Genomic DNA, 25753 nt, shown 5'->3' on the forward strand with positions numbered 1-25753 from the left:
GTCGATGTCCCAAAATTTATGGACCTGACTGTAGTTGTGGCAAAACACTTTAAATGCCGGTATCCTTTTGCTGATAGTCTCCAACCGTTGGAAGGTGCCACCTAAGGTGGACCACCCTTTTTCCAGGTTGAACAAATATACCATTGTACCTGTGGAAGATTCCCCGGTTTTTATGGATCCGGTGGTCAGGCGGATTTAAATTAGGGTTCTGAAAGGGAACTTGGACCCTGATGTAGTTCCCCCGGAACTGATGGAACTTGTGGAACAGATGGCTCAAGCCCTAGTGTTCCTGTGTGATGCGCCCCTGGTAGCCAGAGTTTCGGCTGTGGGGATTGCCCTTTGGAGCATGGTTTGACGAAAGAGCTGGTCGGCTGACCAAGCTTCCAAGGAAGCCCTGATGGATCTTTCTTTTCTGGGAGAGCCTTTTTTTGGCGTCTTACTAGAGGAGTTGATCAGACGGCAGGAAGAGTACTCTTCTTCAAGCCTCCAAAGGTAAAATTCCCCGTGCTAAGCAGGATCCTTCCTTTACTGCTCAGATGTTTTTTTCGTACCCCCGGGGCACAAGAAAAAGGTAAGCCGTTCAGAGCTTCTGGGAGTCTAAGAAGCATTGGGGCAAGTCCAAGACCAGTCAGTCTGGTGGTGGGGACAAGTCCTCTTCAGCATGAAGGGGCGCCCTCATCCGTTTCTGGGGTGGGGGGTCGTCTCCACCTCTTTCAGGAACCCTGTTTTTCCTTTGTTCAAGACAAATGGGTTTGCAAACTGATTTGTTCTGGATACAAAATCCAATTTCTCTTACGTCCTCCGACAGTCGCCGCCTCTTCATATTCGTCACATATGGGGTATTAGACTTTGCTCCGAAGGAGTAGCTAGGCAACAGAATATGTTAACATTAAAGCTTTTAACATATCCCACCCTCAGGGGGTGGTCCCCTCAGTCAATACCCTCCTACTTCCTGCAACCATATCTCAGTTTCAATGTCTAGCTTGTCAGGAGTGGCTGGCTCTCTCTGTGCTGGGGCTTTGTGCCCCAGACTCTTTCTTCTTTTTTGATTTTTTGTTTGAGTTTTCTCTCTACCTTTACTTAGCTGTTCTTTTTGTCAGCGTTAGTTCTTCGGATGAAGAGGATCATGCGGGCTGGGTCTCGGGCTGATCCCCCTGGTCGCAGGTCGTGGGTCAGTGGCTTCCCAGCCTGCCATCGAGCGTTCAGCCAGGTAACGCTCCTGGCACAGTGAACGACCCATCCCTGTTCGGTGCAGGGATGATTGGTGAGGTGGCTACCTCACTGGACGCTGTGCGGTTTCTTAACCCCCATTCTGTGCGTCTTGTATGCGACTCTCCCTGCCTCATGTGCAGCGGCTTGTTCGCCTGTGCGGGTCCCCCACGCCATTGTGAGGTAAGTGTATCTATGTGGGGACCTGTCTGTCTGGGGGGGTGTCAGTCTGGGACTGTGTAACCTGCCTCTGTTCACACTGTTTGTCTCCCTATCACTCGGCTGCATGCTGTGGGCTGCAAGGGGGGGGGGGGGGAGCTGTGTGACACTGTGTGTGTCAGCCTTGTCAGTGTGAGAAGCTGTGTGCTGTGGGGCATGTTTTTGGGCATGTTTGGGCACTATACAGCGATCGCTGCGGCGATCTGACGTGTTTTTTTATAATGACATGTGTGCATTACTGTACTGTGGAGCGGCGGTTTCGGCGCCAAACGGCGCCATTTTGCCTACACTCGCTCCGGGCCGCATGTTCTACATGCATGGCGGCCATTTTCTTGTAGCCTCCCATAGGCTTTCATAGAGCGCCCTGGCAGCATCACTTCCTCTTCTCCAGGAACACCGATCGAGGCAGCAGCAGCGGCGAGGGTCTCCTCAGGTTAAATCCTTCCTATCCATTGCCTGTGTCAGTTTTATTGTCCCTGGGGGTCTCATTGTGCTTGTGTGTGGTGCGGTGGGCTGCGCTCGCCGCGCTTGTTAAAGGGGCAGTTAACCCTTTATTATCCGGCATTTGTAATGGGGGCAATGGATTCTCAGGAGGGCAAATTTCCTACCGCCTTGGTGGAAAGCCAGGGGACCGCTGTTTCCCCCCCAGGGGGGGATTTAGCCACTATTGTGGCTGGCCTTGCTGCTCAGGTGCAGATGCTGGTGGCTGCTCAATCTACTAAAAGACCCAGAGTTTTTCTTTCCTCTGATTCTGAGGGTGAAGGTGATGGGGCTGTTATGGCGGGGGCCTCCTTATCGGGGTCCCGCTCCTCCCTGGATCTAGTGGGGTCCGAGGTGGAGGTTTTTCCCTGCAATGATGATTTTCAGCGCGCTGTTAAGGAACAATGGCGCAATCTGCGCAAACCTTTTGCTGTACCAAGTAGGTTCAAGCTGCGTTATCCTTTCTCACCTTCCACTGATGAAAGGTGGTGTGTACCACCCCCAGTGGATCACGCAATTGCGGTTTTAAACAAATCCACTGCGATTCCTGCAGAGGATTCCCCTGTGTTCCGTGATGCCACGGATAGGAGATTGGAGTCTCTTGCCCGTCATACTTATTCTGTTACGGGTTCTATGCTTAAGGCTCTGTTTGCCTCTCTCATGGCGGCCCAGGCGGTCGCAAGTTGGACGCAGATGCTTAGGCGCGTCCTAGTGGCCGATTCGGCCTCGCCGGCGACCCTGGATATGGTGGATCAAATCCACCAGGGTGTCATGTATCTGTGTGATGCGGACTTGGACCTAGTCGGGTTGGCTGCACGCGTGCACAGCGTGGTGGTGTTGTCTCGCCGCCTGGTTTGGTTGAAATGTTGGTCGGTGGACCAGTCTTCACGTAAGACCTTAGCCAATCTGCCTTATGATGGGTCTCGCCTTTTTGGGGAGTCCTTGGATGTGTTGATTAAGGGGATCACCGGAGGTAAGAGCACTCTCTTGCCCCATTTCCCCAAGGCTAAGGGGGCTTCTGGGAAGAAGCATGCTAATTTTCGGCCCCTTCAGGGGTCCTTTCGTGCCTTTCGGTCGCACTACAAGGGCAAACCGTTCAAAGGTCAAGGCTCTCAGAAGAAGCCCTGGTCTGGAAAACAGAAGTCCGGTCAATCCGGATCCGCAGCCCATAACAGTGCGGCCTGAAGGGGCGCCCTCACCCAGTTTTGGGGTGGGGGGACGCTTGCTCGGTTTTCTTCAGCCCGGGTTGGCCCGCGTGCGGGACAGATGGGTTCAGGAGATCGTTTGATCTGGTTACAAGATCGAGTTTCTCTCTCGGCCGGAGAGCAGATTTTTTCCCTCAAATCTTCAACTGTGCGTTTTCTGGACTTGAAGGCTCTGAACCGCTCTGTGCGGGTTCGCAAGTTCCGCATGGAATCCCTGCGGTCGGTGGTGGCTGCCCTGGTTTCGGGGGAATTCATGGCCTCCATCGATTTGAAGGATGCGTATCTTCACATCCCCATTTTCGAGGGTCACCAGAGGTACCTTCGATTTGCCATTGCGGAGGATCACTACCAGTTCGTGGCGTTGCCCTTTGGTCTCGCCTCGGCTCCGCGGGTCTTCACCAAGGTGCTTGCACCGGTTCTGGCATTATTGAGGGCCCAGGGCATTTCTGTCCTGGGGTATCTGGACAACATTCTGGTTCGGTCTGCGACCAGCCAGGGTCTGGAGAAGGACCTGTCTGTCACGATGCAAACTCTGCAGGAGTTTGGTTGGACGATAAATTTTCCAAAGTCGACACTGAGCCCGTCGGTTCGTCTTCCCTACCTGGGAATGATTCTGGACTCGGTGCAGGCGAGGGTCTTCGTGCCGGAAGACAAACTCAGAACTCTTCAGGAGGAAGTCAGGTCCCTCAGGGACGTTCCGCACTCGTCTCTGCGGACGTGCATGAGATGTCTGGGATTGATGGTCTCGGCCTTCGAGGCGATTCCCTTCGCCCAGTTTCACACGCGGGGTCTCCAAGCGGAGATCCTGTCCATGTGGGACGGGCGACCTCCATCTCTGGATCTTCAAATCTCGTTGAGTCGTCGCACCAGAAGAGACCTTCTGTGGTGGCTCCAGTCCCCGATGGTGTCCGGGGGCAAGTCGTTTCGTCCTATCTCGTGGACGGTGGTCACCACGGATGCCAGCCTGTCGGGCTGGGGTGGTGTTCTGGGTGTTCTGTCCGCCCAGGGAACTTGGTCGGAGGGGGAGTCTTCCCTTCCGATCAACATTCTGGAATTGCGTGCGATAAATCTCTGTCTTCATCGCTGGACGGACCGGCTGCAGGGCTGCCCGGTTCGGGTGCAGACGGACAATGCAACGGCAGTGGCCTACATCAACCACCAAGGGGGCACCAGGAGTGCCCGAGCGGCTCGAGAAGTGGCCGACATTCTGTCTTGGGCCGAGACTCATGTCCCGGCGATAACGGCGGTTCACATTCCGGGGGTGGAGAACTGGCAGGCGGACTATCTGAGTCGCCAGACCCTGGATCAGGGGGAATGGTCTCTCCACCCGGCTGTCTTCCAGTTGTTGTGCGCGAAGTGGGGTCTTCCAGATGTGGACCTGTTCGCGTCTCGTCTCAACAACAAGGTGAGAAGGTTCGTGGCAAGGACGCGCGACCCTCGGGCAGACGCGTCGGACGCGTTAGTGGCCCCGTGGCATCGGTACAAGCTGATGTACGCGTTTCCACCGATTCGGTTGCTGTCCAGGTTCCTTCGCAGGTTACACTCGGAACGCAGCACGGTGATTCTTGTGGCACCGGACTGGCCTCGCCGGTCCTGGTACGCAGACCTCATGTATCTGGCGGTCGACGCCCCGTGGCGTCTGCCTCTTCGAGACGATCTCCTGTCTCAAGGACTGATATACCATCCTGCTTTACAGTCGCTGGCTTTGACGGCCTGGCTGTTGAGACTGAGGTCCTGAAGGAGAAGGGTCTCTCCCCAGAGGTCGTTCATACTTTGATCAACGCGAGGAAGTCTTCCTCGGGGAAGGTTTATTACCGTACTTGGAAGGCCTATTTTGCCTGGTGTGAGTCCAGGGGGTTTTCACCCCACACGTACTCGGTTTCCCGAGTGCTGTCCTTCCTTCAAACGGGTGTCGATCAGCGTTTGGCGCTGGCTACGATAAAGGGTCAGGTGTCTGCGCCGGCCGTTCTGTTTCAACGTCCCGTGGCTTCCAACTCCTTGGTTGGCACTTTTGTTCAGGGAGTGCGGCATCTGGTTCCTCCTAGGAGGGATCCTCTGCCCCCTTGGGACTTGAATCTCATTCTCTTTGTGTTACAACGTGCTCCTTTTGAACAGATCAGGGAGATCTCGTTGTCTATGTTGTCCAAAAAGGTCGCCTTTTTGGTTGCGATCACTTCGGCTCGCAGAGTGTCGGAGCTGGCGGCTTTGTCCTGCAAGTCTCCGTATCTGGTTGTTCATTTGGATAAGGTGGTCTTGCGACCTAATCCTTCTTTTCTTCCGAAGCGAGTTTCGGAATTCCATCTTAATGTGGATATTGTCTTGCCTTCGCTGTGCGCGAAGCCTAAACATCCAAAGGAGGTGAGATTACATTCTTTGGATGTTGTTCGGGCGATAAGGGTTTACCTTAAATCGACTGAGTCTTTTCGAAAGACGGACTCCTTGTTTGTTCTTCCAGAGGGTCCTCGGAAGGGCATGGCGGCGTCGGCCTCTGCCATCGCCAAATGGATCAGGCAGACCATTGAACAGGCCAATGCCTTGCAGGGGAAGGTTCCCCCTGTGCCTGTGAAGGCGCACTCTACTAAATCTCTGAGTACGTCTTGGGCCTGTCGTCATGGGGCTTCTGTAGCCCAGGTGTGTAAGGCGGCGACTTGGTCGACCGTGCACACGTGCGGATGCTTCCTTTGGCCGCAAGGTTCTTAGTGCGGCAATTCCCTAGGGTCCCTTGTTGGGGACCTCTGGCTGTTGGGATAAGTTTTTTATCCCCTGGTTATTTGTCTTTTCCTGGGTTGTTGCTCCTGTTGAGCAATTATTTTTCCTGTAGCCCAGCTGGTTTCCTTCCTTTGGTAAGGTTCCTTTCTTTGATGCGGAGACTGCGTTGCCTTTCGGCGCGGATGCGTTTCCCACCCCTCATGTTTGCACTGCTTTGGGACGTCCCCATATGTGACGAATATGAAGAGGCGGCGACTGTCGGAGGACGTAAGAGAAAACGGAATTTTTGTAAAATCTTACCTGTAAAATTCCTTTCTCTGAGTCCTCCGACAGTCGCCGCCCCCGCCCCTCTTTGGGGTTTGGTTGTATACTCTACTGCTATTCCACTGAAACTGAGATATGGTTGCAGGAAGTAGGAGGGTATTGACTGAGGGGACCACCCCTTGAGGGTGGGATATGTTGAAAGCTTTAATGTTAACATATTCTGTTGCCTAGCTACTCCTTCGGAGCAAAGTCTAATACCCCATATGTGACGAATATGAAGAGGCGGCGACTGTCGGAGGACTCAGAGAAAGGAATTTTACAGGTAAGATTTTACAAAAATTCCGTTTTTTCTATCATTCGTCGATAGATGCAGCTCTTCCTATTTATAGACTCATAGGGTTATGCTCCTCCTAGGGATAGACACTAGGCGGAAAACAACTTGTCCACACCTGTGGGGACTGTCCCAGCAGGCATAACCTCTCAGGATTACCTGCAGACCCCCTGGAAACGACTGCGGGACCCTCCGGTTCACAGTTGCAGCCAGACATTGCAGTGTTTTTTTTTTTTTCAAAGCCTGATGTAAAAAGTGGAATTTGTCTGTTCTGGCGTTGCCAGCCGCAAACGTCCTCCACCCTCACCTCCATCAGGTGCGTCCTCGGACTCTGAGATAGATATGGTCGCCGCAGACCACCTTGAGGGGTCGGTGTCTTAGCATTCTGACGGTGAAGAGCACCTGTCCTCATCAACAGTTGCGCGGGAACGCGCATTGGTGGACGCCCTGATAGTTTCAGTGTGGGAAACTTTAAAAATAGTTGATGAACCCACAACGCCAGATACGCATGTGTCTTGGCTCCCGCAAATCCCATAAGTCGAGCAATTTGTTCCCTTGTCCAGATTTTTTTCACACTATTGTGGATGAACAATGGTGAAGCATTAAGTACATGGTGGTGGTGCTTAAGCGTTTTGCATGCCGTTACCCCTGTGCGAAGACTAGATGGACTGTACCACCAAAAATGGACTTTATTGTGGCCAGGTTGAATAAGGCGACTCTGGTACCACTGGAAGAGTCTCCAACTTTTGCGGATCCCGTGGCTAGACGGGTGGAATCCTTGTTCTGCCATTTACATGTGGTAGCAGGTCACATGTTAAAGGCTACCTTTTGTGAACGTTCTGGTAGCGCAGACTGCTACTGAATGGGTGAAGTTACGTAAAAGTAACTTGGAAGCTGAACGACCCCCCCCCCCCCCCCCCCGCAATGCTGGAACTGATGGGCCCCTGGGCTCAAGCCCTGGTGTTCAAGTCAAGTGTGATGCGTCCTTAGATGTAGCCCTGTTAGTGGCCAGGGCGTTGGCAGTGGAGATTGCTATTAGGAACATGGTGGGGCTAAAGAGCTGGTCTGCTGACCAGGCTTCCAAAAAGGCCTTGACTGATCTTCCTTTTCCAGGGGAAAGGCTGTGTGGATCCGCTCTGGACAGGTTGATCAAAGGCCTCACATGGTAAGAGTACTCTTCTTCCTTAATGCTCTAAGGGCAAGGCACCACGTGTTAGACGGGGGTCTTCTTTTGCTGCTCGTAGACGGCCAGTTCGTACCTCCAGGTCGCAAGCGACGGTTATGCATTTCCGGTCTTCTGGGGGTTCCGAGAAGACCTGTTCAGTTAAATCGGAGATGGACCAGGCCGGATCTGCAGATGAATCTTCGTCTGCGTGATGGGACGCCCTCACCCGTTTCTTGGGTGGGGCAGGGGGCGTCTTTGATTCTTTCCGGAGCCGGGTCCCTCTCAAGTATGCTTTATAGGGGATTCCGCTTTGGTGAGGGTCTTCCCTCCCTTGGATAAGCTGCAAAATTTACAGAGCACTATCTGTTTGCTGTTGGCAGTCTATCTGTTTCGCATGAGCCACTGGGCAACTCGTCTCCAAGATTGTCCTGTCCAGATTCAATCGGTCTGTGCCACGGCTGTGGCTTATTGTGATCACCAAGGGGGCACCAAATGTGTGCCCGGGAGTGGATCCTTCACCCGGAGGGTTTTTTTCTCTCCTGTGTGTCTGGTGGGGGGCACCTGAGGTCAATGAGTTTTGCTTCTTGCCTAACCTAGACGGTTCAGAGGTTCGTAGCCAGGTCTCGGGATCCTCTGGCTGACGCCAAAGATGCATTGGTGGCTCCTTGGGGTCAGTACCGACTGATTTATGCCTTCCATACTTTGACTCTCCTGCTGACACTTCTACGCAGGATAGGGGTGGAAGGAATTCTGGTCATTCTGGTGGCCCTAGACTGCCCTCGCCAGTCTTGATATGCAGATCTGGTAAGGTTGGTCGCCGATGCTCCTTGGAGAATTCCTCTCAGGAAACATCTGCTGTCCCAATGCCCAATCTTTTATCCTGCTTTACAGTCACTGGCTTTAACGGCGTGGCTGTTGAAAGCAAGGTGTTGAGAGATAGAGGTCTTTCTGACACTTACGCTATTAAAGGCCAGTAAGTCATCTTCCAGGAAGATCGATCTATCGTACGTGGAAATCGTACATTTCATGGTTTGAATCGCTGAAGGTGCACCCTCGCCCGTTTTTCGATCACTAGGCTTTTGGGCTTTCCGCAGAAAGGAGTTTAACAACGGATGATCGCTTTGGGCACTATCTAAAGACAGGTTTTTGGCTCTGGCTATATATTTCCAATGCCCTTTAGCTACGCATGTCTTAAAGTGAAGTTCCAGCCTAAAAAATGTTTTTTTAACAAAAAGTACCTCTAGGACAGTCAGGGCTAGTGCATTTAATCAACAATAGTCTCTGAACTGTCCCCTGTTTAACTTGCCTGTAAGCAGAAAAACTTACCTTGAAAATGTCTTGTCCAGTGCTGCCATCTGCATTGTGGGCAGCTGAAGCCGTTGCGTCCCTCTTCGTGTCCTCTTCCATTATGTCGGAGTCCCAGAATGCCCTGCTCGTCACTTCCGGGGCAGGTGCGTCATCCCGCAGCTTGTTCTGTGCATGCCCAGAAGCTGTTCAGCAGGGAATGACGCGCCTGCACCGGAAGTGACGAGTGACACCGGTGCAGGCGCATTGACTCCTGGGATTGATGATGCTCATGTCCCAGGAGTCAATGCAAAGGAGGAAGTGACGTCGGGGGCCGCGGCCACAGAGGGAGGAAGTGGAAGGAAGGTCATTTAATTTTTAGAAAAAATAAGGTAAGTGAAACAAAAAAAAAAATACTATCCTATTTTTTTCAGGTTATTTTATGCTAACAGAAAATGCGAAGTTGAAAAATAGGGTTGCACTTCGCTTTAATTCGGACTTTCATCCAGAGATTGCGCCATTTGGCTCCTCCGAGGCAATCCCTGTTACCGCCATAGGATAGTAATTTGGTGTTATCTGTTCTTCAAAAGCTTCCTTTTGAAAGAATTCGGGGGATTTCACCGCTGTCCTTGTCTCAGAAGGTTGCCTTCTTGGTGGCTACCACTTCTGCCCGCAGAGTGTCTGACTGGCGGCGTTGTCTTGCCAATCTCCTTATCTGGTGGTACATAGAGATAAGGTGGTACTTCAACCTAATCAGTCGTTCTTTCCTAAGGTGGTTTCTGATTTTCATCTGAATGAAGATATTGTATTGCCTTCACTTTGTCCTAAATTTCACTTCGCTGAGTCCTTTCAAAAATCGGTCGCTCCTTTTGTCCTTTTTGAAGGATCTCGTTATGGTATGGCTGCGTCTACTGCGACCATTTCCAGTTGAATCAGGCCGACGGAGGTACATGCCTATTCACTGAAGGGTCAGGTTTCTCCATTCCCAGTGAAGACTCACTCTACGAGAGGGCTGAGTGTCTCTTGGGCTTTTCGCCGTCAGGCGTCAGTGTTACAAGTTTGCAAGACGGCAACTTGGTCGTCTGTGCATACGTTCACTAAATTGTACAAGGTAGATGTGTTGGCATCCGCCGATGTTTTTTTTTTTTTTTTTGGCTGCAAAGATTTGCAGGCTGCAGTTTAAAAGGATTTCTTTTGTTTCTCTTTGAGGGTTCCATTGTTTCTGGGGGAGTTCCAGTTATTCCTGGTTGAGCTCTATTTTACCTGTTTGGCTACTTTAGCCATTGGGGAATCCAGCTTTTTGTTTGTCTTGTTCCCACCCCTCATGAATTTACTGCTTTGGGGCATCCCTATGAGTCTATGAATAGGAAGAGCTGTGCCTGTCGAAGAACGACAGAGAAAACTGGAGTTTTGTAAGAACTTACCGTAAAATCCCTTTCTCTGACGTTCGACAGACATAGCACCCACCCCTCTACTTCTGAGTTATGTTTTTTTTTTTTTTTTCTAACACTGCTTGCAACCAAACTATTTAGAGAATAATGGAGCCTGAGGGGTTTTGCCTGCTGGGACAGCCCCCATAGGCGTGGAGAAGTTTTTTTTTTTTCCACCTACTGTCTATCCCTAGAAGGAGGAGCATACCCTTATGAGTCTATGAATAGGAAGAGCTGCGTCTGTCGATAAACTTCAGAGAAAAGGATTTTACAGTAAGTTCTTACAAAAATCCAGTCTTTGGTCCCGGTCAGGGGACAGGTTTTTTCAGTCAAATATCCACCTGTCTCCAGAGCATTTCAAAGATCTTCGGGAAGGTGTGCACGACCTCCTTGCTCAAGAATTGATCGCGCCGGTTCCTCCGCAGGAACGCTCTCAAGGTTTCTATTCAAACCTGTTCACTGTGCCCCGAAAGGAGGGCAAGGTGCGTCCAATCCTGGATCTCAAGGCTCTGAACCGCTTTTTTGTGGGTACAGAAGTTTCTAATGGAGTCCATTCGGTCGGTGGTGGCATCCTTGAATCAGGGGGATTTTCTGGCCTCCCATCTCAAGGATGCACATCTCTACGTTCCCATATTCGAGGGATATCAGCGAATCCTCTGCTTTGCGATGGCAGAGGAGCATTTTTAATTTGTGGCGTTAACGCTTTGGTCTCGCCTCCGCTCCTAGAGTTTTTACCAAGGTCCTGGCCCTGTGCTGGCCTTGTTGCGTCAGAGAGGAATCTCAATTTTGGGATATCTGGACGATCTCCTTTTGCGAGCAGACTCTCATAAGGATCTGTTGGACAACATCTCTATTAAGTTTAGACTCTTCAAGAATTCGGGTGGACGATCATTTTCAAGAAATCTGCTCGATCGCCATCCGTATGGATCACTTATCTGGGGCTAACGCTCGACTCCGTTCTTGCGAGGGTCTTTCTCCCTTTGGAAAAGCTTCAGAAGTATCAAAGGGCGATCAGTTTGCTGAGGGAATCCTATCAGCCCTCCCTGCGGGCCTACATGAGGGCCCTGGGTCTGATGGTGACAACATCGAAGTGGTCCTGTTTGCTCTGTCTCATTCCTGGCCTCTGCAGAAAGAGATTCTGGCAAAATGAAACAGGGACCCTCTGTCATTGGACCATAAGATTTGTTTGAATAATCTCACGAAGTGAGCTCTATCCTGGTGGATCAGGTCTCCTGCCTTGTGTCAGGGCAAGTCCTTCCTGCCGCTGTTGTGGACAGTGGCCACCATGGACGCCAGCCTGTCAGGCTGGGGCGAGTGCTGCGGAAGCTCTGTGCCCAAGGGACTTAAGCGACAGAAGAGTATTCCTTGCCGATCAACATTCTGGAGCTAAGAGCAATCAAGCTTTGCCTGGTCCTCTGGACGAGTCGGCTATGCGGTTCCCCGGTTCAGATACAGTCGGACAATGCTATGGCTGTGGCTTACATCAATCTTCAAGTAGGCACCTACAGTGTCCTGGAGGCCAAGGAGGTGGCCAAGATTCTGGTTTGGGCGGAAGCCAATGTTCCAGCTCTTACCGCAGTCCACATCCCGGATGTGGAGAATTGGCAAGCGGATTACCTGAGTCGTCAGGTGTTGGATCAAGAGGAATGGTCCCTTCATCCGGAGGTGTTTCACCTCCTGTGTGCCCGGTGTGGGACTCCAGAGGTGGTTCTGTTTGCATCTCGCTTCAACAGAAATGTCCAGAGGTTTGTGGCCAGGTCTCGGGATCCTCTGGCCAGCGCCGCAGACGATCTGGTGGCTCCTTGGAGCCAGTATCGGCTGATTTATGCCTTCCCCCTCCACTTGTATTCCTGCCGAGGTTTCTTCGCCGGGTAGCTTTGGAAGGCATTTCAGTCATTCTGGTGGCACCAGACTGGCCTCGGCGGTCTTGGTACGCAGCCCTTGTGAAATTGGTCGTAGATCCTCCATGGAGACTTCCTCTGCGGGAAGATCTGTTGTCTCAAGGATTGATGTTCTATCCTGCTTTACGGTCACTTGCTTTAACAGCTTGACTGTGGAAAGGATTTCTACCCTTTTGAAGGCCAGGAAAACTACATCTAGGAAGATCTATTATCGTACGTGGAAATCGTACATTTCTTGGTGTGAATCGCTGCAGCTGCATCCTCGCTTGTTTTCTATTGCTAGGGTTTTGGCCTTTTTACAAAAAGGGGTTGAGCAGCGCCTGGCGTTGAGCACTATTAAGTGCTAGGTGTTGGCCTTGGCTATTTACTTCCAATGTCGACTGGCTAGTTTTATTTGTACCTTCATTTAGGGGGGTCGTCACCTGTCCCCTACAAGGAGATCCCTGTTATCGCAATGGGATCTCAATCTGGATTTGTTTGTTCTTCAAAAGCCTCCTTTTGAGAATATTAGGAAGATTTCTCTGCTTTTTTTGTCACAGAAGGTGGTCTACCTAGTGGCTATCACTTCCGCTCGCACATTCTCTGAGTTGGTGACGTTGTCTTGTCGTTGGCATCATTTAGTGGTCCACAGGGACAAAGTTGTCCTCCGACCTACTCCGTCCTTTCTTCCTAAGGTGATGTTGGATTTTACCTGAATAAGGACTTGTGTTGCCTTTCTTATGTTGTAAGCCTAAACATCTCAAGGAAGTTGCCTTGCACTCTCTGGATGTGATTTGGGCGATAAGAGTTTATCTGACGGTAACTGAGTACTTCAGGAAGTCAAACTCTTTTTGTCCTTTTGGATGGTCCTCGCAAAGGTTTGGCTGCGTCTGCTGCGACCATTTCGAAATGGATAAGGCAGACGGTTGTTCAGGGTTATTCAATCAAGGGTCAGGTTCCCTCTTTCCCTGTGAAGGCGCATTCTACTAGAGTGCTGAATTCCTCTTGGACCTTTCGCCATCAGGCCTCTGTTGTACAAGTTAGTAAGGCAACAGCAACTTGGTCGTCTGTGCACACCTTTACAAAATTTTACAAGTTGGATTTGTTGGCATCTTCGGAAGCTTCTTTTGACCGCTAGGTTTTGCATTCTGCGGTTTCAGAAGAGAGTGTTTGTACTTCTCTTCGAGATCTTTTATCTGGGTGAACTCCCGGTTGGCTACGTTGAGCCTCTTGGAGTTGACGTTACTGTCTGTTTGCGTTTTTCCCAACCCTCATGAATATACTGCTTTGGGACGTCCCACTCAGCTCATGGAGATTAGGCTGTGTCTGTTGATGGACGATTGTGAAAATAAGATTTCTCTTACGTCCTCCGACAGTCGCCGCCCATTCACACAGTCATCACTAATGGGGTATTGCTTCCTCTCTAAGACTTGTAAAAGAACAATTCATCTACATAGTCACACCCATGGGGGCTGTCCTTCTAGTCCAATACCCCCCTGCAATAGCCATCTCAACTCAGTTTGTCTTCTGCCTAGCTTAGGAGTGGATAGGCTTCCCTGTGCTGAGGCTATAGTCTCAACCTTCTTCTTTTCTTTTATGATTTATTTTCTGAAAATGTAATTTTTCTTTACATTGCTAGCTGTTTATTTTATGAGCGCTAGTTAGTTGGATCTTCGGATGAAGACGACCTTTGCGGAGCTGGGAATCGGACTGACCGTCCTGATTCTCCAGGACAGAGGGTCAGATGGAATCCCAGCCTGCCATCAAGCGTTTCGCAGGCTATGTGTTCGCCCTGGCCTCGCAAAAGACCCATCCCTGTCCTCAGGGATGCAGCCTGTGAGGTGGCTACCTCACTGGACACAGCATAGGTTCGTCCGTGCACTACTAGTGTCCTGCGTTTCTTGCTAGCGGCACTCCCCTGCCATCTGAGGGTGGGCGGTTTCCCGTTTGATATGAGGCACCCCATGCCATCGGGTACAGGCAAGTACACTCTGTGTGGGGCCTCTGTCTGGGGTCGGAAGTCCTGTGTGTCTGTGGTGTCCCCTATGTCTGTTCGTTTTGGGCTCCCTGGTCCCGGTCCCTGCGGGGGTTTTATTCTCTCACAGCAGCGCTGTGTGGGGTTTTGGGGGTCCCTCTCCTAATGTCACTTTAGGGTGCTTGGAGGTACAGACACATGCGGCGACCGCTGCGGGGTTAAATACCGCCGGTCCGCCATTTTAAGTGTGGGCAGCATGTCTGGCTTCACTATGGGCGCTTATACAGCATGCTATGTAGTGTATAAATGGAAAAAGAGTAGCGCACGAGATCAACTATAAGTGACTCAAGATGTTGTAAGCAAGCTATGAAGAATATTGCTAAACAAACATTTCAAAAAAGTAATCAAAAAAGGAGAAGAACTAATGTCCATTTAGTCCATGAAATCCAAGGGTAAGTGAAATGAGTTGGATTGCTAGGTCACCATCCACCACCAGGTGTCACACCACAAAATAGTAGGATTGGCCACTCACCAGAACTCAATGCTCAGGTGTTCTCACACAAGAGCAGACTGCGCAGAAATGTTAGATGGATATAGAGCCAGAACCTGTTCACCACTGCTTCATAACAAATCCTTGCACGCACTCCCTCAGTATCAGGATATCATGGAGAAAAAGAAATGGCCCCACATAGTGAAGTACCGTAACCACAAAATGCTTTATTAAAAGTAAAAATGTGTTGCACTCACATGTATAGGCTGATCAGAAAGCATGTAACCACATAATGCTCGGTGGAAGGAAACCTAACTCGTCCAGTTCTCGGGCTCACTCCACGCCAGCCCTATACCTTCCGGGTAGGTCCCTCACCGTCACGTGATGTCGGATGTGTAGTCTGGTCACGCCCCGACCGGTTTCGTCATGTCCGACTTCAACTGGAGGCGTGACCAGAACGACAACATCCGGCATCTAAATAGCCCTGCTGGAACGCTCTACGTCCAATCGGCAACGAGGTGAAAAACCGGAAGTTTAGCCAGCTCACTACGCCGCGGAACTTCCGACATCAACATAACCAAATAAAGAGACGTCCCTTGCAGGATACCAATTTACTTAGGCACCATGGATAATAAAAAATTTTTTGCAAAAAACTTTTATGCATAAAGTTAAGCGATAATAAAAACAATTTTAACCCTAGGCTGTGCGCCAAAAAAAATTAAAATATAAAAAGATAAAAAAGGAATGGTTGCAGTGCAAAACCGCTCCTTGCCGATATGAACCTGTAGAATGTTACCAGTAACAATCTGCATATACACTGGACAATCCACACATATCGTAACTAAGAATGTTATACATAAATAGTATTACAATACCCATTTCAATACATATAAATACCAAAATACCGTAAAACAATATTAATTAGAGACATTGCAGCTGAAAGAAATGCCATAATAAATAAAACAAAAAACAAATGATCAAGCCTCACTAAACAGGCTGTAACGATAGTAGGGGAAGAAAAGTTAAGAATCGCTAATAAAGCAATTCAAATCCAGTTCAATGTTTAACCCCGTCGGTGCGAGGGCCTGGGTGAGGAAAATCCACTTGGTTTCACATTTGGATAATTCCCTCACCCAATTCGACCCCCGCCACGACGGGGTAACACGTTCGATCCCCCAGAAGTGAAGACTTCTAGGGTCCCTCTGGTGGAACTGGCGAAAGTGTGCGGGCACATTGTGTTCGCGCTTCCCCTTTAAGATGTTGGTGATATGCTCACCCACTCTTACTTTTAAAGCCCGTTTAGTGCGGCCAATATAAACTAAGTTACAGGGGCACATTAGTCCGTAAACAACATGTGTAGTATCACATGTAATTAAATTTTTAATTTTGAAAGTTTTGTTTATGGCCCGAACTGTGAAAGAGTCCCTCCTCCTGAAATTGGTAGGCGTAAATGAACAGGCTCTACACCTACCACAGGTGAAGAACCCTCTCATGTCCGGGAAGAAGGAGACACTGGGGGGATCCAGTATTTTTTTGACAATTTGATCCCCAAAATTAGGAGCTCGTCTGTAGATAAACGATGGCTTAGCAGGTAAAGCCGAGCCTAACGTTTTATCCATTTGTAGTATGGACCAATGTTGTCTAAAGATTTCCTCGACCTTCTTGTAATCATTAGAAAAATCTGACAAGAAGCTCCATTGTTTGGGGTCGTCATCCATCCTAACCGGTTTGACTACAGGTCTCAGTGGTCTAGGAGCATCTTTAATGGTGGTGATTTCTCTATTTAGATCACTCTCATCATAACCTTTGGCGACAAACCTGTCCCTCAGAACCGTTGCTTGCTCAGTGTAGTCATCAACAGAGGTACAGTTCCGTCTCACACGGATAAACTGACCCCTGGGAATATTCCTGAGCCAGTTAGGGTGGTGCCCACTTTGTATGGCCAAATAACTATTCCTGTCTGTCACTTTAAAGAATACTTTCGTAGTTAATCTGTTGTTTTCTCTTCTAATAGTGACATCAAGGAAGTTAATTTCATCAGGGCTATGATGGAACTCTAATTTTATATTATTGTTATTGGTGTTCAGGTGTTCCATGAAGGCTACCAGATCTTCCTCTTCCCCTTGCCAGATGAAGATGATGTCATCAATGAAACGTTTGTACAGCCTAAGTTCATGTCGTACCTGGTTGAAGACAAACTTGTCTTCCCACTCCGACATGAACAAATTTGCCAGGCTTGGGGCAAATTTGGCGCCCATGGCAACACCCGTTTTTTGGCTATAAAATTGACTGTGATGCCAAAAATAGTTATGGCTTAGACAGAAGTCTAAAGCCCTACCAATAAACACTTTTTGCTCCCGGGGTAAGTCGTCCCTTTGACTCAATGCCCAGTTTAAGGACAGTAGAGCATCATCATGCTGGATGATGGTGTACAGGGACGACACGTCGGCTGTAACGAGAAAGACCGGCGAGTCGTCCCCAAGTACAACACCATCCAGCATGAGAAGAAGATCCGTGGTGTCCTTCAGAAAAGCTTTCGTCTGAACCACACTCTTCTGTAGAAACTGGTCCAGGTATTGGCCCAGTCTGGCACTCACTGACCCAATCCCGTTCACAATGGGTCGTGGGGGAGGGTTGGTTGCGTCCTTGTGGACTTTTGGCAGCGTATATAGGATCGGGATTCGACATGCACTAGGTGTTAAGAAGTTACGTTCCTTCTTTGTTAGGACCCCGTCCCTAAACCCCGATTGTACCAATCGTTTCAGATCACCCACAAAATCACCAGTTGGGTCTTTAGATAATTTGGTGTAAGTTGCGGTATCACTTAACATGGTTATGATCTGATCGTGGTAAAACTGCTTGTCCATCACAACCACTCCCCCGCCCTTGTCAGCTGGACGGATGATAATCTCTTTACGAGATTCAAGTGAATCTAGTCCCTCCTGTATATGTCTGTACTTCTTAATGACCCCAAATCCCGGTTCCAGGGTTTGAAGATCACGCAGGACTAGACTTTTGAAAACTTCCACACAGTGATTATTAGTCACTGGTGGGTTATAAATAGATTTATTGCGTAAACCGCTATTTACCATCCCTCTGTTATTGTTGCTGATTGATGTAATGGGATTGTTCAGAAAGTGTTTCTTTAAATTCACTTTTCTGATGTATTTATGTACATCAATGTATGTATTGAATTTATTAATTGGCCTTTTTGGGGCACATTTCAGACCTTGGTCCAAAATGTGAAGTTCCTTTTTACTTAAAGATACACTACTGATATTAAATATCCCCTCATTTACCAGTCTCGCCTTCTTTTTTTGGAGCTGTATCCTCCTTCCTGCCCGTACTCCTCTTCGGGGCCCATGTTTTCCCGATACAATTGTCTGTCCGGTTGTACATATTGGGTGTTGTATGGTCGACTCCTGCCCCTCCCCCTGCCCCTGCCCCGCCCCAAAAAAGGCTGTCTTGGCGGGTTCAGTGGAGTTTTAGGTCCAGTGTCATCCGTCACCCCATTGGATGCTATGTAGTGTATTTTGGCGCCTTGCGGCACCATCTTGCGTGTGGCAAACGATCGTTCCGAGCACATGTCGGCGGCCATCTTGCCGAAGCCTCCCATTAGTTTCAATAGGCATCCATTTTCCCTTGGTCTGCAGCCTCCGGCGGTGACATCACTTCCCTCTTTCTCACAGAGCCGACCGAAGGAGCTGGTAACACACTTGGGGGTTCTGTCCTGCTGTTCCTTTCCTTTCCTACTTATGCAATCTTCCTGGTCAGTTTTGTCCCTGTGTCTCACAGTCCTTATAGCGGTGTGCTGCGGGGGTCCGCGGCGCTCTTAAAGGGCCAGTACAAAAAGAAAAAAAAAAGTTATTTCTGCTAAGGAATCCCAGGACAGCAAATTCCCTCCAGCTCTGGTGGGGGATTCAGGTTCCTCTGAATCCTCTACCCTGACTAATTTGACTGCTGTTGTGGCAACTTTGGTGTCAAAAATGGATGTGCTGATGACTGAACATGCTGCTAGAAAAAGGCCTAGGATTTATTTTTCTTCTGATTCCGAGTGTGACATGATTGCGGTAGGTAGCGTGACCCTTTCAGGGTCTCGCTCTTCTCAGGACCCGCAAGAGTCCGAGGGGGAGGTGGAGGTTGCAGGGGTGGATGATCCCCCCCCCCCCTGAGCAACGCGCAGCTATGGATGCGCTGATTTTTGACGTAAAGGAAACACTACATTTGGAGGATGAGCCCACTCCTCCGGGCGTTGTGTCCTCATTTGGTACACACAGGAGACCCACAAGACGGCACAGGTTTTTCCTTGCCCCGCAGACTTTCACCATAAGGTGAATGAGCTATGGCGTAATTTGAAACACAACTTCGTGGTGCCTAAGAAGTTTCAACTTCTCTACCCTTTTGCGGCTACTACGGTTGCGCGCTGGTGTGTGCCTCCTCAAGTGGATCACACGGTAGCCAAATTGAACAAGGGTACTCTGGTCACCACCGAGGACTCTCCGGTGTTTAGGGACCCTGCTGATAGGAGGCTACAATCTCTTGCCCGACATTCCTACATGGTGGGGGGTTCCATGCTCAAGCCTATTTTTGCTTCTGTAATGGTGGCTCAGGCTGCTGCAGATTGGACCAAGGTCCTCAAACGCACCCTCGTGGCTGACTCTGCAACCCCCACTACAGTGGAGATGGTGGATCAGATTTATCAAGGGGTCATGTATTTGTGCGACGTGGCCCTAAATGAGGCCCCTTTGGCGTTACGCCTGTCCAGTGTCGCAGTGATTAACCGTCGACTAATCTGGTTAAAAAGCTGGTCGGCTGACCAGAAATCCAGGAAGACGGTGGCTGATATCCCCTATGCGGGGTCTCGCCTTTTTGGGGAATCCCTTTAATGAATTGGTTAAAGGAGTCACTGGGGGGTAAGAGCACTCTGCTTCCCCAGAACCCTAAGGGTAAATTTTACCGCGGTAAGCAGGGCTCCTCCTTTAAAGCTAATCAGAGGTCCTTTCGTGCCTTCAAGGCGCAGAACAAGGGAAAACCCTTCAAGGGCCAAGGTGGCCAGAAAAAGCCCTGGTTCGGCAAATAAAAATCCGGCCAAGCTGGGACGGCGGCTCAGGTCCGCCTCTACCTGAAGGGGTGCCCTCACCTTTTTCAGGGGTGGGGGGACGTTTGCGCGGTTTCCTCCAACCTTGGCTGCTCCGAATCACGGACAGGTGGGTTCAGGAAATCATTCGGTCAGTGTACAAGATCGAATTTCTTTCACGGCCGGCAGACAGATTCTTTCCCTCAAATCTTCATTTGACCCCAGGGCGGTTGTAGAACCTGCATTAGGCTGTGCAGGATCTCCTCGCCCAGGGGGTTGTCGTTCCGGTGCCTCATTGGAACAGGTTTCGGGGGTTTTATTCGAATCTGTTCACTGTGCCCAGAAAGGAGGGCAAAGGGCATCCGATTCTGGACTTAAAAGCTCTGAACCGCTTTGTGCGCGTTGGAAAATTCCGCATGGAATCACTCCGCTCGGTGGTGGCCTCCCTGAATCCGGGGGAGTTCGTGGCCTCTATAGACCTGAAGGATGCGTATCTGCACATCCCCATTTTCGACGGTCATCAGAGGTACCTCCGATTCGCTATCGCGGAGGATCATTACCAGTTTGTGGCGTTACCTTTCGGTCTCGCTTCGGCTCCAAGGGTGTTTACCAATGTGTTGGTGCCTGTTCTGGGCCTGTTGCGGGCACAGGGCATTGCGGTCTTAGGTTATCTGGACGATCTCCTGTTAAGATCGCGTGCCAGTCAGAGCCTGCTGCGCGATCTATCCACTACGGTCCAGACGCTCCAGGAGTTCGGTTGGACGATCGACATTCAGAAGTCGACCTCATCGCCTTCGGTTCGTCTCCCGTATCTGGGAATGGTTCTGGACTCTGCTCAAGCAAAGGTGTTCTTATCGGAGGACAAGCTCCGGACCCTACAGGACGAGGTCAGGTCCCTCATGGACACCGAATCCTCGTCACTCCGGACCTGTATGCGGTCCCTGTGATTGATGGTGTCGGCCTTCGAGGCGATACCATTTGCACAGTTTCACAAGCGAGCTCTCCAAGCGGAGATCCTCGCCAGGTGGGACAGACTGCCTCAGTCCTTGGACATGATGGTGTCTCTGAGTCACCAGACCAGAATGGATCTATTGTGGCGGCTTCAGTCCCTGGCTGTGTCGGACGGAAAATCCTTCCGGCCAATTCTGTGGAAGGTGATAACCACGGATGCCAGCCTGTAGGGCTTGGGTGGCCTTCTGGGCAACCTGTCTGCCCATGGCACTTGGTCGGTGGAGGAATCCTCCCTCCCGATAAACATTTTGAAATTAAGAGCGATCAGGTTGTGCCTGATCCAATGGTCCGATTGTCTTCAGGTCCGTCCTGTATGGGTGCAGACGGACAATGCCACTGCGGTGGCTTACATCAATAACCAATGGGGCACCAGGAGTGCCCAGATGGCCCAGGAGGTGACCGGTATCCTGTCTCACATTCCGGGTGTGGAGAATTGGCAGGCCGACTATCTGAGCCGCCAGACCCTGGATCAGGGGAAGTGGTTCCTACACCCAGAGGTGTTTCAGATGCTGTGTGCGAAGTTGGGATCCCCGGATGTGGATCTGTTCGCGTATCGGCTAAACCACAAGGTGGAAAGGTTCGTGGCAAGAACGTTCGATCCTCTGGCAGACGCCTCGGATGCACTGGTGGTGCCTTGGCATCAGTATCAACTGATATATACCTTTCCTCCGATTCAGTTGTTGTCCAGGGTTCTTTGCAGGTTGGCCTCGGAACAATCACTGGTGATTCTAGTAGCGCCGGACTGGCCTCGCCGGTCCTGGTATGCGGACATCATTCACCTGGCCGTAGAGCCTCCGTGGCGACTGCCAATGCGAGATCATCTACTATCTCAGGGACCGATCTTCCATCCTGCTTTACAGTCACTGGCTTTAACGGCCTGGCTGTTTAAAGCCAGGTCCTGAGAGACAGAGGTCATTCCTACTTTGATCAAGGCTAGAAAAGCCTCTTCTGGTAAGATTTATTACCGTACATGGAAAGCTTATTTTGCCTGGTGTGAGCCCAGGGGTTTCTCTCCTCGTTCCTACTCAGTGGCGAGGGTGTTGGCTTTCCTCCAGTCTGGTGTGGACCAGCGCCTTGCGTTGGCCACGATTAATGGCCAGGTCTCTGCACTGGCTATTCTTTTCCAGCTCCCTGTGGCGTCTAATTCCTTGATTCGCACGTTTATTCAAGGTGTGCGTCACTTGGCCCCTCCTAGAAGGGAGCCCTTACCTCCATGGGACTTGAACTTGGTTCTGTCCGTGTTGCAGCGTTCCCCGTTTGAAAACATCAGGGAAATTTAGTTACCTATGCTATCTAAGGTTGCATTCCTCGTAGCGATCACTTCTGCTCGCAGAGTATCGGAGTTGGCGGCGTCTTGCCGTTCCCCTTACCTGGTGGTTCATAGGGATAAGGTGGTCTTGCGACCTAATCCGTCCTTTCTGCTAAAGGTGGTTTCGGATTTTCACCTGAATGAGGACATTGTTTTACCTTTGCTTTGTGTGAACCCTAAGCATCCAAAAGAGGTTGCCTTGCATTCTTTGGATGTTGTCAGGGCGATCAGGGTTTACCTGTCGTCGACTGAATCCTTTTGGATATCGGATTCTCTCTTTGTCCTTCCTGAGGGACTTCGGAAGGGTATGGCTGCGTCTGCGGCAACCATTGCCAAATGGATAAGACAGACCATTGTACAAGGCTATTCGTTGCGGGAACGGGTTCCTCCCTTCCCTGTCAAGGCGCATTCTTCCAGGTCGTGGAGTGCGTCCTGGGCCTTCCGGCATCAGGCTTCGGTGACCTAGGTGTGCAAGGCTGCGACTTGGTCGTCGGTGCACACCTTTTCCAAATTCTATAAAATTGATGTTCTGGCATCAGCTGATGCCTCCTTTGGCCGCAAAGTTCTCTGTGCGGCAGTGCCATAGGGAACTCTGGTTTTGTACGGGTCCCTGGCTGTTGGGGTTGTTTTCACCTTGGTTATTTGTTTTCCTGGGTTGTCACTCCTGTTGAGCCCTTTTTTGTTACCCAGAAGGTTGCCTTTCTGTTCATGTAAGGTTCCTTTCTCTGATGTGGGTACTACGTTGCCTTTCTGACGGTTGCGTTGCCCACCCCTCATGTCTACACTGCTTTGGGACATCCCAATTAGTGAAGACTGTGTGAATGGGCGGCGACTATCGGAGGATTTAGAGAAAGGAATTTTACTGTAAGATTTTACAAAAATTCAGTTTTTTGTAAGATCTTACCGTAAATTCTTTCTCTGATGTCCATCGGCAGATGCAGCACCCACCCCTCTGGGGTTGGTTCTTTTGTCTACATTGCTTAAAACTGACGTGCGGGGTTGTGCAGTGGTGGTTATGCTTGAAGGGACATCACCGTGGGTGTGTACTTTTAAATTTCCTTCCTATACTGCTCCTGATGGGAGGAGCATAAACCTACTCATTTCATAGAGATGAGTCTGCGTCTGTCGATGGACATCAGAGAAAAAGATTTTACGGTAAGCTCTTACAAAAATCTTTTTTTCTTCAGAATAACAAAAGGTAGGAATCTGCAACAAAGTTTGATAAAATCATTATAATGTACATAGATAACCCATAGGGGAATGTTTTTTTTTGTCAATAAATTGGAGTTACACTTTGAAGCTAGCAGGTGATGTCACAAATTTCTGTAATTCAGCCCCATTGTCTGGTTCACCTGGCTATAAAAAAAAAAAGCCAGAAGTTCATAAGGTCATGTGATTGCTTGAAAAGAAGAATAAAAAAGGTATTTATATAGGGGCTTCTTAACTGTATGGAACTTGTCTAAACACAGTGGGAAAGCAATCATTTGAAGGAGATTAATTTGTCCCAAACCCATATATTTTAAAAATACAGTCCTAACAGTACTTGGGCATAAATACAGTGCTTCATTTATAGAAAATCATGGTCTACTACGGTATTTGTTCTCACACAATTCAATCTCTTTTGGACAAAGTGAATGAAAGGACAAAGTGGTAGATTCTCTATAACCTAAATGCTCTTTAACCTAGGTAATTAGCTAGAATTTAACTTAAAAATAACACTAAATCTGTTGTGTTGTAAATAGGAGAAATTTTAGCTTTTCAAAGTGTAAAGCGCCAATCCTGGTACCGTGGAAGGATTACTGAGCTGATTCCAATAGAAACTAAATACATTCAGATACCTTGTGGCCCAGCCAGATATCGGGTTGAAGATATTTCACGTATTACACTTTTCCTGCTTGACCACGGAAACTCTGAGATATTCATTGTAACAAGGTAGGTTTTGGTATGTATTTGATAACATAACATTTCTGAATTATGTAAAAGGATTCTGTGAGTATAGAGATACTGGCATGTTTGTGACCTTGCAAGATCCAGGGATGGCTTACATTATCATTGTTGACTCCCTGTTTAGTGAGTCAATAAGCTGGACACGTATGTTAAATGTGCGGGTTATCTGATATTACACATGCTCATTGTGGGCCAATGACACCAAGCAACGAGGCAAGTATAAGAATGCTATCCCTAGATCTTGCGCCAAAAAAAAAAAGTATGCTATGTTGGGCATATATTTTTCTTCAAATTTTTGAGTTATTGATGTGTTCATGATTAAGGGAAACACTGTATAAATTGGTTGTTAATCCTGTAAATTGTTGCCCAATGAGGATTGCAGCCTTGTTGAAAGAAAGCGGACAGCTAACCCCAGTGACTTTACCTTACAGTTTCTTTAGGAGGAAGGACATATTTTCAGGAGCCTTGTCAGCAATAGTTCCTCTTTTAAAGATAGCATAGACATGCCTAGAAGATGCCTGAACTATATAGACTCTACAAGGGTAAAAGCCAGATCCTTAAAGTGGTTGTAAAGGCAGAAGGTTTTTTACCTAAAGGCAACCTTATGTGTGCTGCCCCTCCTCCACAATACTCACCCTAAGCCCCTCTTGATCCAGCGATATGCACGGGAGGTTAGGCTTTCCGCAGTCTCTCTCTCATTGTATGAGACACAGCAGCAGGAGCCATTGACTCGCACTGCTGTCAATCACAGAGAGCCAATAAGGAGAGTGCAGGGGTCAGTGCTATTTGTGGAATCGGTCAAGGGAGAGGTGACAGTAGCGTCGGCGGGGGACCTAAGAAGAGGTGGTTCGGGGCTTTTGTCTGCAAAACCACTGAACAAAGCAGGTAAGTATGTCATGGTCTTGGTTGTTGTGTTTTTTATAATTTTTTTTTTTTTTTTTCGTTTCTTAAAATAAACCTTTAACCACTTTAAATTTGTTTTTGTTAACATTGTCCCCCAGACTAAAACCACTCTAGTGAAAACACAAAAAGGGGGTTAGTGCTAAAGCGAGGAAATGGGAAGCTTGCAATTGGTAAAACTTGATTTCTTGTTACTTACTGTGAAATCCCTTTCCCAGAGTTCATTGACGGACACAGCTGTTTCTTTATCCATAACCAAAAATGGTTTTATGTATCCACCTACAGGAGTAGGACAAAATGCAGAAAATCAACTCGGCACCTCTTATGGGCATTCATCTTTTGGGTATGAAACCCACTTTATGCTATAGGCCTCCAGTCCGTCACACGCAGTGTCGGAGAAAAACTCCATAGAGGGGTGTGTGCTGTGTCTGTATATGAACTAAGAGGCATTTTTTGGTAACAAAAAATCCCCTTTCTCCTATGTTCTTGTGACTGACACAGCTGCTGCTTTATCCATGACCAAACAGGTGATGTCCATAGGCAGTGCCAAAATGAGGGGTTGACAAATCAACGAATGGAGAAAAACCCCAGGGGAACATACCGACACACCGAACCAGCCCAAGAGGAGTCCAGGAATCCCAAACAGCCATCTGCAAAACTTTGTGACCAAAACTAGCATCGGAAGATGCAAATACATCAACTTTAAAGAACTTAGTAAACGTGTGCACAAACAGCCAGGTCGCCACTTTGCAAACTTGTCAAACAGACGCCTGATCTCGGAATGCACAGGAGGTGCTAATTCGCCTTGGTGGAGTGCCCTGTAACAGGGAAGGGGGGTTCCTGCCCCTTAATGGCATAAGCTTGCATA

General features: G+C 49.2%; 1 long non-coding RNA gene across 1 annotated transcript in view; it reads left to right on the forward strand.

Moving 5' to 3' along the window:
- LOC309547707 overlaps positions 1-25753 on the forward strand; it is a 58592-nt gene that overhangs the window by 18243 nt on the left and 14596 nt on the right. Inside the window, exon 2 of the long non-coding RNA XR_014224979.1 lies at positions 23781-23970. This is a non-coding gene — a long non-coding RNA (uncharacterized lncRNA). The remainder of the gene's footprint in view (positions 1-23780; positions 23971-25753) is intronic.

This window comes from Pelophylax lessonae, assembly GCF_965119305.1.
Source record: "Pelophylax lessonae genome assembly, chromosome: 2".
Classification (NCBI taxonomy): domain Eukaryota; kingdom Metazoa; phylum Chordata; class Amphibia; order Anura; family Ranidae; genus Pelophylax; species Pelophylax lessonae.